An 11,494-nucleotide genomic window follows, 5' to 3' on the forward strand; every position below is an offset into this window, starting at 1 on the left:
TGAATCCCTCCAAACCTAAAACAAAACATCTTTGTTTTCTAATCTTGGTCAAAACGTTGGCAAATTTCAACCTTTTAATCGACTTTCTATAAAATTATTACCCCATCAGCTCTAACATTTGTCAAAAGAAATCTCTAAATTTGTAGGTGTGAACCTCTGAGCTGACAGCAAAACATGGAACATGGTCAGACTCTTTGCTGCGGTTTGACCTTCATTATCGTGTCCCATTTTTACAAGGTGCCGGGCGGATGTGACACCGAGGCAGCGGGCGTTATCAGGCAGCGGGCCGGGGTGGGGGTGTGTGGCCTGTCGGCACCCCGGGGTCAGCTCAGCCGGCCCCGGGTCATGGGACAAAAACCACTTCATGGTCCTGAAGAGGCCTGATTTTCTCTGTGCAGTTCCTCAACACATCAGCTGGAAGGAAGTTCAAGCATCTGGAGGGATTCAGCACCATTTCTGTGAACGTGAAGTGTCGTTGTGTTCTTCTGTGGAGAGCTGTGGGCCTTTTCGACTCACGTCTAATAACTTTAATTTACCACAGGGGGACCGGAGCAAAAGGTCCAAATATGTATGAAAATCAACATTTCAGGCTTTTCTTTTTAATACACTTAGCACATTGTATAAAATTCTGTTTCCACTTTGTCATGATCTAAAAGGATTGCTCAGTTTGGTCAAACAGTCTTCTCTTAACGTTTTTGTTTAAACTTCAGTCATTATTGGGTCATCTCTGTCTGTCTGTTAGCAAAATATCTCTCTGCAAAGGTTTTAATGACATTTTCAGGAGACCCCTTTCGAAGCACTGTCCTGTCTCTCCCACTGGGCGGTGCTGGACCCTCGCTGTGAATCTTTCGGAGTATTGGCAGCACTTTAATCACCCCTCAATAAAAATAAAACAAAAGACTTATCGCACATTAACTATAACTGCTCAGATGCAGGATGAGCCTCTGCTTCTGGGTCAAGTCCTGCGTTCAACAACAGCTTCATGTGCAGCAGCTGATGTGAGAGGACCCTCCCTTGTCCCAGCCTCACCCTCTCACCCTGGGTTCAGAAACAGCAATGCACGATGAGCAGCTTTGAGTAAAAAGAAAAACATTCCCTTATTCCACCTCTCAGTTTTGAGGGGGAAACCGAACAGGTGAGTACCAATCACAGTGACACAATCTCATCTTTTTTGTTCAAAGAGTCCAGCTTTTTCCTTTCTGTGCCATCAGAGTTGGCCAGAATCCAGTAACCTGTTCCATTGATGCGCAGCTAAAACAGCCCTGAACGCTCACACAGCCAGGCCCGCGAGGAAGCAGGGAGAGTGTAAAAACATTTTTTCACCCTGGTGGTTTTTTTTTTTTTTTTTTTTTGTTTGGGCTCAATCCCCTACTCTTTCAGGGGGCATAAAGAAATCACTGCGCTCAGCAGGGTCATGTGGGCGAGGGCCGGAGCTTGGACTATAGGTGGCGATTAGGGCCTCTAATGTGCCACGAATCCTCTTCGAATCACATGATATGAACTAATGTCGCCATTTAATGATAAAACAACAGCAGCCTGGGAGGGGAGAGCCGCTGTCTGTGTAGGTGCTGCATGCGACTAGTCTAGTAGAGAAGATAAGAGGCAGGAATGGAAGAAGACAGACCCAGATCACTGCTCGGATGTGGGTTTAACACAGTCACCTGTTTTATCCATGTCTTGTTACCAGAAAGCTAAAAAAAAAAACACAACATTTCTTGTATAATAAAAGACACAGCTTCCTCCAAACTAAGAATGGTAACATCTGGACTACGTTTGATGAACAACAACTGCAGAAGCAAGCAGAAAAGTGTAACCTTGAGTGATGGTGTGGGGAAGTGGGGGAGCTTGGATTAGGTTAAATTTAGGATCGTCTGACCCTATTTGGTAAACTGCAGTGAGTGCAGGAATCTCCTCCGCCAGTCACCAAACACATCTTTTTCCAAAACACCCACTGGCTGACACATTAACAAGACCCACACACTCCTGCAGACTCACTGACTTAAAGATCCTTTAAGTGGGGTTCTGTGGAAAAGTTATGAGCAGTCAATATCTCACCTGTTGTAGTTAGCGTTGTAAATGGCCTCAGTTTGGAGAAATAGGGTTTAATTCTGACCAGACTGATGAGCTAATAGACAGTCTGACCAAAGTGGATTACTACCATTAACCCAGTCAGAATTAAACTCTACTGTTTCAATGCACTATCTACAACAGGTAACATACTATTTGTTCATAACCTTTCACACAGGGACACTTCAATATATCTGAACTATCACTTTAATTCATAGCTCTGTATCCAAGCATTGACCCAAACCTGAATAAAGTCTTGTAAGAAACTATTTGAGAGTAGATCAAACAGTAAAGCCTCATTTTGAGCTCTAAAAGTCAAGTAAACACAGTTGGTTGCCACTCACTTGTAATAATTTCCTATTTCAAATAAAACAACTATAAATGAAAATCAAGGCTTGATTTACATTCTGGGCTTGTTTTTATTTCCCAACAAGGGAGGCGATTCCCTGAAAAGTGAAATGTGTGAACAGATTTATAGCCTCATAACAAGAGCAGCATTCTACTTCGAAGCCAGGACCACATTCCCCATGTCCTGTATATAAATATCATCAGCAGCAGCTTTTCTTTATAGTTCAATCCCTGGCAAAAAAGTATGGAATCACCACTTTTGGAGATGTTCTTAAAAAAAATTGCACATATGCCACAAAACTAGTATTTTTAAAAATTCTAACCTTCTGGCATTAAGAAACAATAAAAAAATATGTCTAATAGTTGTAGTCAGTCAGAGTTGCTTTTTTTTTAGATCAAGTAGGGGAAAAATATGGAATGACTCAATTTTGAGTAAGAATTATGGAATCAGAAAACCACTGGGCCATTAGTAGTTTGTTGAACCACCTCTGTTTTTTCTAACAGCTTGAATTCTCTGAGGATGGAGCTAACGAATTACAAACAGTACTCTTCATCAGTCCGGCTCCAGCTGTCTCTTACTGCTGGTGTCAGATCAGTGTTGCAGGTTGCAGTTTTGTCACTGATCATTTTCTTCATTTCAAACGAGGAATTCAACTGGATTGAGATCCGGACTATTTGAAGCCCATTCCTCTGACATTATACGTCTTTCTTGAAGACAGGTTTTCACATCCTTTGCCTCGTGTTAAAATGCATTATCATCTTGGAAAATAAGGTTTTCATCACCAAACATCATTTCAACTGATGGAATAAGAAAAGTGTCCAAAATTACAATGTAGATTTATTATTTATTGAAGATAAACCTGACCTGACACTTTCATCCAGGATCACTTTTCTTTAGCCCACTGCCACCTTGGTCTTTTCTCTTTGGGTGCTAATGATGACTTTCATTTGACTTTTCTGTCTGTAAATCTCATTTCCTTTAGGTGATTTTTTACAGTTCGGTCTCAGACATTGACTCCAGCTTCTGCCCACTTGTTTGTCGTTTGTTTTGTTTTGTTTTTTAAAAACATTTTGCTTTAAGTTTTCTATCGTGACGTTTTAATATCTTGTTCTCTCAGTTTGCTTCCTTTAACAACCTCCCCATTTTGTTTGCACTTGGTCCAGATTTCATACTTAGCTGACTGGGAACAGCCAACACTTTTTACACCATCTGAAGACATTTAATAATCCTGTCCTTTGTGTCAGCTGACATCTCTGATGTTGGAGCCATGATTCATGTCAGTCTGCTTTTATGCAGCAGCTCTCCAAGGTGTGAGCTCTTTAACTGAAGACTAGTCAGCAGATTTAATCTGAAGCAGGTGTTTGGTTTAGAACTGCAGATTACAGAGTGATTCCATAATTATTTCCTCAATTTGATCTAAAAGAAGTCCTTTTGACTGACTAAAAAAAAGGATCTTTCTCTCCTTTTTTGTTGTTTCCTAATGCCAGAAGGTTGGACTTTGAAAAATGATAGGTCTGTGGCATATCTGTGATTTATTTTTTATAAAAAACTAAACATTTGAAAAAACATCTACAAAAGTAGGGATTAATGTTTGCCAGAGGTTGTAATTTCTCTTATTAAACAGACTGTTGATGATCTGATCCTTTAGTTGAAACCTTTTAAACATTTTCTATTGACAGGTTGTTTATTCATAACCAAAATTCAACACGATTCTTGTTTAATTCAGTAAATTAGATAGGCGTTTGTGAGCAACATAATATATTACATTAAAAAACACTTTTTATTCAATATATTAAAAGTGTATTTTCGATCTTTTGAAGTGTGGTTCTGTGGAAAGGATAAAACATAATATATTAGGTTACAGGGTTTCCTCCAGCGTATTATAAGCCTGTTGGGCCACCAGGCTTTGATGACCCGGCTGCCAGGCTAAGCTCCACTTGTTTATTATAAATACGTCATTTTTTATACATGTTTTTTCCCACCCGCACCCCCAAATCCGCTAACTTTATCTACCTCAAAGCTTGAGGGTGCACACGCCAACAGTGATGCAATGGCGCTGTCCCCGCCCCTGTGCAGTGTCGCGTTGTGTACCTTTTGTACCTTGGCGTGGACCAACCATCTGCTCTCTTTTTTACCGTATTTCCACTGGTTACGTAGCGTACTGCCTCCTGTCTTTTCAGAGAATACAGCACCGACGTAAGCGCCAAATATAAACGCCTCTACCGCACGCTCAGATCCGTGCGCCGTTTGCGGAGCCCTGCGGGACTCTAATGTTGTTGTATGTTGTTATTCATTGGCCTTGACGTGAGACGTGTGTTGTTGCCTTGTTTGCACTTTTTCATTTATGTTATTTAATTTATTTGTAAATGTGACTTAAATTAGGATTCAAAACTGCTGTAAAACTGTAGTTGTGTAAATATTTGACAGATATATCTTACAATATCACATAATATATCACATATTTTCAACTTTCCTGTCAACTTTAATCTTTTTTTTTTTTTTTTTACTAAATCACGATTGGCCGGCGATCGGCTGGCGAATGGCCACCTATCCCCGGGCTTAGCCTCTTTTCTGGGGGAAACCCTGGGTTACAAACTATGATATCCAACTCTTTGTTGATAGTGCTTTGAACAACCTCAGTTTGGAGAAACTGAGACTTCTGATCAGACTGACGAGCTAACAGCTAATCTGCGTTAAGACCAAAGGAGGTCGCTCAAAGAGCTATCTACAGCAGGTAAGATATTATTTGTTCATACCCTTTCCATAGAACCCCACTTTTAAGGATCTGAACCAAGACTTTAATGGCTCCTGTAAAAACTAAGAAGACATCGTAAAAATGAAATCTTCAAGCTGGAAAAACAAAAAGTTGTAAATGTTAAGTACGCAGGCAGTAAATCTGCACAGAGACGACCTTCACAAAAAGCTGCGCAACAACTAACACATCAACAAAACATGTTTGTGTTAAATTTATGACACGTTCAGATGACTCAGATCTGTTGGCTAGTTGGAATAATTTTGTATGAACCAACAGGACATTTTATTCACATGTCCACATTTTAAAAATCTTTTATATTTTATAGTGTTTTAAATTTAACAAACAGAATTATACATGTGGTTTGTTACACAAGGGTTTGAGCACTAATTAACTGTACAAATTAAACAATTTTTATAAGTAACTCCAATTCAGAGAGACAAATGACACATGTAAACGACGTTTCCCCACTTTCTCTTCAAAAACCCAGAATATTTTCACTAATATTAAAATAAGTGGTTAACTGAACATTTATATAAGATGCAGTTCAACAGTGAATTTCTTGGTGGTATCATCAGCCAGATACATTGTGGGTATTGGGTCCATACTTTTGCCTGATCTGCAGGTGTCCCCGCAGGGCTGACCTCCTCTCATTGTGGTCTGTAGCCCTGAGCACCCCTCCCTCGGTGTATCCACTGTCAAAACATGTCGCCCCACGTGATCACACAGGGTTCAAATGCTGCAACATTACATCATTTACAGCAGCAGCATCTACATGGCATTTCTACATAAAGCACGTACATTTTACTACATAAATAGAATAAGCTACTTAAAAGCACGATTTAAAAAAAATATCTCAATTTGATCTTTAGTCGATTTTTTCTTTACAGTAAAACATTTTAAACAGTTTATCTGCTTCATAACATAAAGTAAACAGACTTTTATTAATTTATTAAATTTGATGTATGAAGAAGATTTAATATTAACACAAACTGGAATCTATCAAATAAAAATGAATTAAACCATTCTAGTGCTGTTCTTGTAATCCCAATATTATCTTCGAGCCTTTGTCATGGAATATTGTGATCAATTGTATCAAATGCAGCACTGAGATCTAACAGGACAAGTATGGACACAAGTCCACTGTGTAACAAGACAAGGACACAAGTCCACTGTGTAACAAGACAAGGACACAAGTCCACTGTGTAACAAGACAAGGACACAAGTCCACTGTGTAACAAGACAAGGACACAAGTCCACTGTGTAACAAGAGAAGTAAGGACACAAGTCCACTGTCTGAGGCCATATGAATATCATTAGTAACTTTTACCATCACTGTTTCTGTGCTATGACCTCTAAACACTGACTGAAACACCTCAAAAAGATTATTTCTGCCCAGATGTTCGCACAATTGACTTGCAAGTATTTTTTCAAGAGTTTTTGAGATGAATGGGAGATTAGACATAGCTCTATGATTGGCCAGAACTCATGAATCAAGATTGGGTTTATCAGTAAAGGTTTAATTACAGCAATCTTAAAGCTCTTCGGTACATAACCTTTCATCAGAGACAAATTAGGCATATCTAAAATGGGGATATTAATTGGGGGAAATACCTTTTTGAACAGTCTGGTTGGGATGGGATCTAGCAGACATGTTGATGGTTTGGAAAGCTCAACAGGACAAAAACAGTTCGAACACAATTTAGGTTCTAGTGACACTTCTAAAGCTGCCTCATCTGACAGAGAATCAGAGTCAATGGTACGAAGGATGGTGTGAATTTTCTCTCCAATTGAAATATTTTTATTTATTAAGAATCTCACAAAGTCATCAGTAGTTTTAGGGATACATAGCTCAACAGAGAAGACTCTTTATTAGTCTAGATACAGTACTAAACAAAAACCTAGGGTTGTTCTTGTTCTCCGCTATTAAAGATGAATAATATACTGACATAAACCAGGGTATGTCTTAAGTGTGGAGCCAGAAACCAGATGCAGAGACAACGTAAAAAGGTAAGTGGTTTTATTTACAGGTATCAAAAATGTGCAACAGTGAGGAGGGGCCAGGAGGATCTGAAACATCAAGGGGAGAGCAAGGTGAGTCTCAGGTACAGGTTCAGTTTTGTCCATAGAATGAGACAATGGGTAATTGTTCTTTTTCTTACAGGTTTGACATGTGAAGAGACGTGGAGACAACAACGTGTCCAACAGAGATGTTCCAGGAGGAGGAGGATCCAGAATCCGACGACAGGTAAGTCCACAGGCAGGTATTTAGACAAACAGAGCAGCAGTTCCTGAGGCAAAGAGGGGAGAAAACAAGGCAAAGGGTTAGCGTAGCCATGAGCTTCAAAAAACAGAGGTCGAAAGGCTGAGATCCTGACCCATAAGGCACAATGCTCCAGCAAAGATCTTCTTCTTCTTCTATTTGAAATTAACTGGCAGTTGGCAAGAACCGTTAGGTGAGCATTACCGCCACCAACTAGTAAGGAGTGTGGACCACGTGACGAAAACAAAAACAAACAAACCTTATCCTATTAAACGACTTGCACTGTTTCAAAAAATTAAATATAGCTTGATATCCTCTGTTTCCTGAGTCCTTTTGCAGTAATTCCACAATATCAAATTTCATTTTCATATTACTTAGGTTTCTAATTAACTTGTTTCTCTGTATCAAATAATTCCTACAATTCAAAATAACATGTTCCACTGTCTCATCTTCCCCGCAGTCACATTTCCCCGTCTGATGTTTTCCTATCAAAAATAGTGATCTGTTCAATCCAGTGTGCCCAATTCTAAGTCGCGAAATAATTACCTCTTCTCTCCTGTTTCTTTCTGTTCTTCTCATTTGTCCAATTCTCTTTTGGATTTTTTAAAGCCACCTTCCTTTCTTTTCTTCTACCCATAACTTTTCCCACCTCTCTATAGTTTTTTGTTTAATTATACCCTTTATTTCTTTTATACTGATACTAACCTTAATATCTATCCTTGCCCGATTGATACTCCCCTTAGCCATCCTGTCTGGCATTTCATTTCCCTTAATCCCGTGATGTGCTGGAGCCCATATGAATTTTACAGGTAGCCCCATCATATTCATTCTATAAAGTGTTTGCTGGATTTCAATTAATATATCCAGTTGACTGTCTGACTGATTATTTTGCAAACTGACTAATGAAGAACTAGAATCCGAACAAATGATTGATTTTAAGGGTCTTACCTCTTCCACCCATTGAACTGCTAAAAGTAAAGCAAGTATTTCTCCTGTGTATACCGATACTCCATCACTAATCCTTTTCCCTACTTTAATTTGGAACTGAGGCACAATAAATGCTATGCCTACCCTGTTATCTGTATTCTTTGAAGCATCTGTATATACTTGTATATAGTTATAATATTTATTTAAGTATTCTTGTACTATATATTTATTAATAATGTAAAATTTATCTTTGTTTCTCTTTTCTAAAATTGAAAAATCCACTTCAGCATCAGGAAGTATCCAAGGTGGTGTTGCAGGTAATGGAACTGTCTGACATATATCAAATTGATTTAAATGAATTTCATTAACTTCAGTATTTATTACCCATCCAAAGCTCTTTAATTGCTTTTTTTCCTTTTCCCACCCATGTTTAAGCACTTCTAATGTTGGATGATCATTTCTTTGTCCCTGTAAATTTGACCAGTAATTTAATGATAATTGAGCCCTTCTAACTTTGAGAGGCATTTCTCCCATTTCAACCTGTAATGCTGCAGTTGAAGATGTTTTAAAAGCTCCAGTACATAATCTTAAAGCCTGATATAGGATAATATTTAACTGATGGAGATTTGTATCTGCTGCTGAGTTATAAACTATACATCCATAGTCCAAGACTGACCTAATTAATCCAGTATAAATTGCTTTTAATGAATTTCTATCAGCTCCCCACTCTGTTCCAACTAAACACCTCATTATATTTAGTACTTTTCTACATTTATCTATTATTGTCTTAATGTGCACTCCCCATGTCAATCTCTCATCAAACCACATCCCAAGAAATTTAAATTGTTTAACTCTTTCCAATTCTTGACCATATAATTTTAAGTTAATTTTTCGCTCAACTCTTTTCCTTGTAACAGCAAAGATCTGGAACCAGCCAAAAGCTTAAGTACAGGTGCTGTTCATCAAGGTGATCAGCTGCAGCTGTGGAGAGAGAGTACTTGGCACCACCAGCAGGGCGGGGACAGAAAACTCTGGATCCTTACATATACAGTTCTACCTTCACAAAGGACTTTCTTGTAGGTTAGCAGGCTATCTCTCCAGGTTAAATAGAATTTTTCCATGTTAGTGGAGCACCTTTTTCTTTCCAACTTTCCAGATGCCTGTTTTAAGGTACCTAATTCTGAATTAAACCAAGGATTTAGCTTCCTCTGACTGATCACTTTCTTTTTCAGAGGAGCAATTTTATCAAGTGATGTCTGCACTGAAGTTGTAAAACAAGTTGTCAACAAAATAATCTAAGTTGCTGCTCTCTGTTGCATTACTCTGCAAGACAATAATAGAAAAGATTCTTTAAATTTGGTTACAGCGTTCTCTGATAAACATCTACTATAATGAAATTTACTGTGTGGTTGTATAATCAGTCAGTGTAAACTCAAACATTAAAAAATGGTCAGACTGAACAGGATTGTGAGGATGTATTATTAAGAATTCAGACAAAACTTGAGAATAAGGGCCTGGTGGACAATATATAAACAAGTAAAAGTGTTTTTTCTGATTTCCATTTTGAATGAAAAAGACTGAGGGTCAAAGACTCAAAAGAATTATGACTAATTATTAGTTTAGCATTTATCAATAATCCTGACTGAAAAATAGCAGCTACTCCTCCACCTTGACCTGTTGTTCTAGGAACATGAAAATTTAGATAATTAACAGGAGTGGATTTATTTATACTAACAAAATCCTCCCTAACCCTTACCTGTGGCACATGATTTGTTTCTATAGTTGACTGAAACTATGTTAAAGCCATCCTAGAAGGGGTAAAAGACTTACAGAAAGGTTCAGTGAACCTGAAAGAAATCTGTTTTTGTAGCTAAAACATTCTCAGGCTGTAAACTATATACCATTACTTCACTATTTGCAATAAGTTGTGCAAATATTTTTAATGTTTCAGCTTTTTTTTATGCAATGCCATCTGATCATCAAAGTTTATTATCAGCTTAGAAAGGTTTGGGTCAAACAGATGACTATCTTTTCATGAGCCAGCAGTCAGACCTCTTGGAAACAAATTCATCACACTCCTGAAATACATAGAGAGGGTCTGAGGTATTTGTGCTGTGGGCTGAGTGTGAATTTGTTAGGTGATTAAGGGCTAAATATAGCCTCTTGTTCACTCTGAGCTGCAGACCGGTGACCCGCAGGCTGACATTTCTTTACAAGTCACTTTTCCATTACAGGGCCAAGTGGGGCTTTGAGGGGCCAAAATGGATAAATACCACTGTCATGGCTCTAACTTCATGTATTTAGCTTCTGAAAAGGTCAACATCATAGAATGCCTAAAATGTAAAGCATTCTTCATATTAAAGGCTGTTGATAAAGGTGATTTATTATGTTATTCAAAATGTAATTAATCAAATTATTAATGTCAAAATCTAGAGACTGACACGATTACAGCATGTAGTGCTTATTGTTGCACCTCTCAGCTTCTGCTGTTTGTAAAATTACAGCTTTCGTTTGAAATTTTTGGAAAACTGACCAACAAGTGTGCTTTTTAACAATTTCAGTTTGTCTCACTACAGCACATGAGGTCGAAATGACCTTGAAGAGACATTTTGAATGTGGACAAACTGCAGGAAACATAGAGAGAGATGCTATGTAGTTGGCAGCACAGTTTGAGGCGCACATCTGCTTTCTCCAGGGCTTTGAGAATACGCCCACAAAAGATGTGCAGTCTTTTGATGAATGTGGACCTCATGAGAGTGTTATGACTAAACTAAACTAAACTAAACTAAACTAAACTAAACTAAACTAAACTAAACTAAACTAAACTAAACTAAACTAAGCTGAAAGTAGTAGGCAAAACTATCCCTTTAAGGACAGATGGCAGGAGAAGTTTGTGAGAACATCAAGTCAATGTGGTATTTTAAAATATCAAATGAGAGCAGTTCTTTAGGTACTTGTAACATTTGCAGTTTTTCACCAATTTCATTAGATATTTAAAATCCAAGCACACCAAACAGTACACCAAGTTCACCCAGGTAACTCCTAAAGCTAGTATGGCTAAGCAATACTTTTTAGAGGAAACTTCCAAAGGGAGGGCAAAAAGAATGGATAACTGAATTTATTGCATTGGATGACT

Source organism: Kryptolebias marmoratus, linkage group LG6 (assembly GCF_001649575.2).
Source record: "Kryptolebias marmoratus isolate JLee-2015 linkage group LG6, ASM164957v2, whole genome shotgun sequence".
Taxonomy (NCBI): Eukaryota; Metazoa; Chordata; class Actinopteri; order Cyprinodontiformes; family Rivulidae; genus Kryptolebias; species Kryptolebias marmoratus.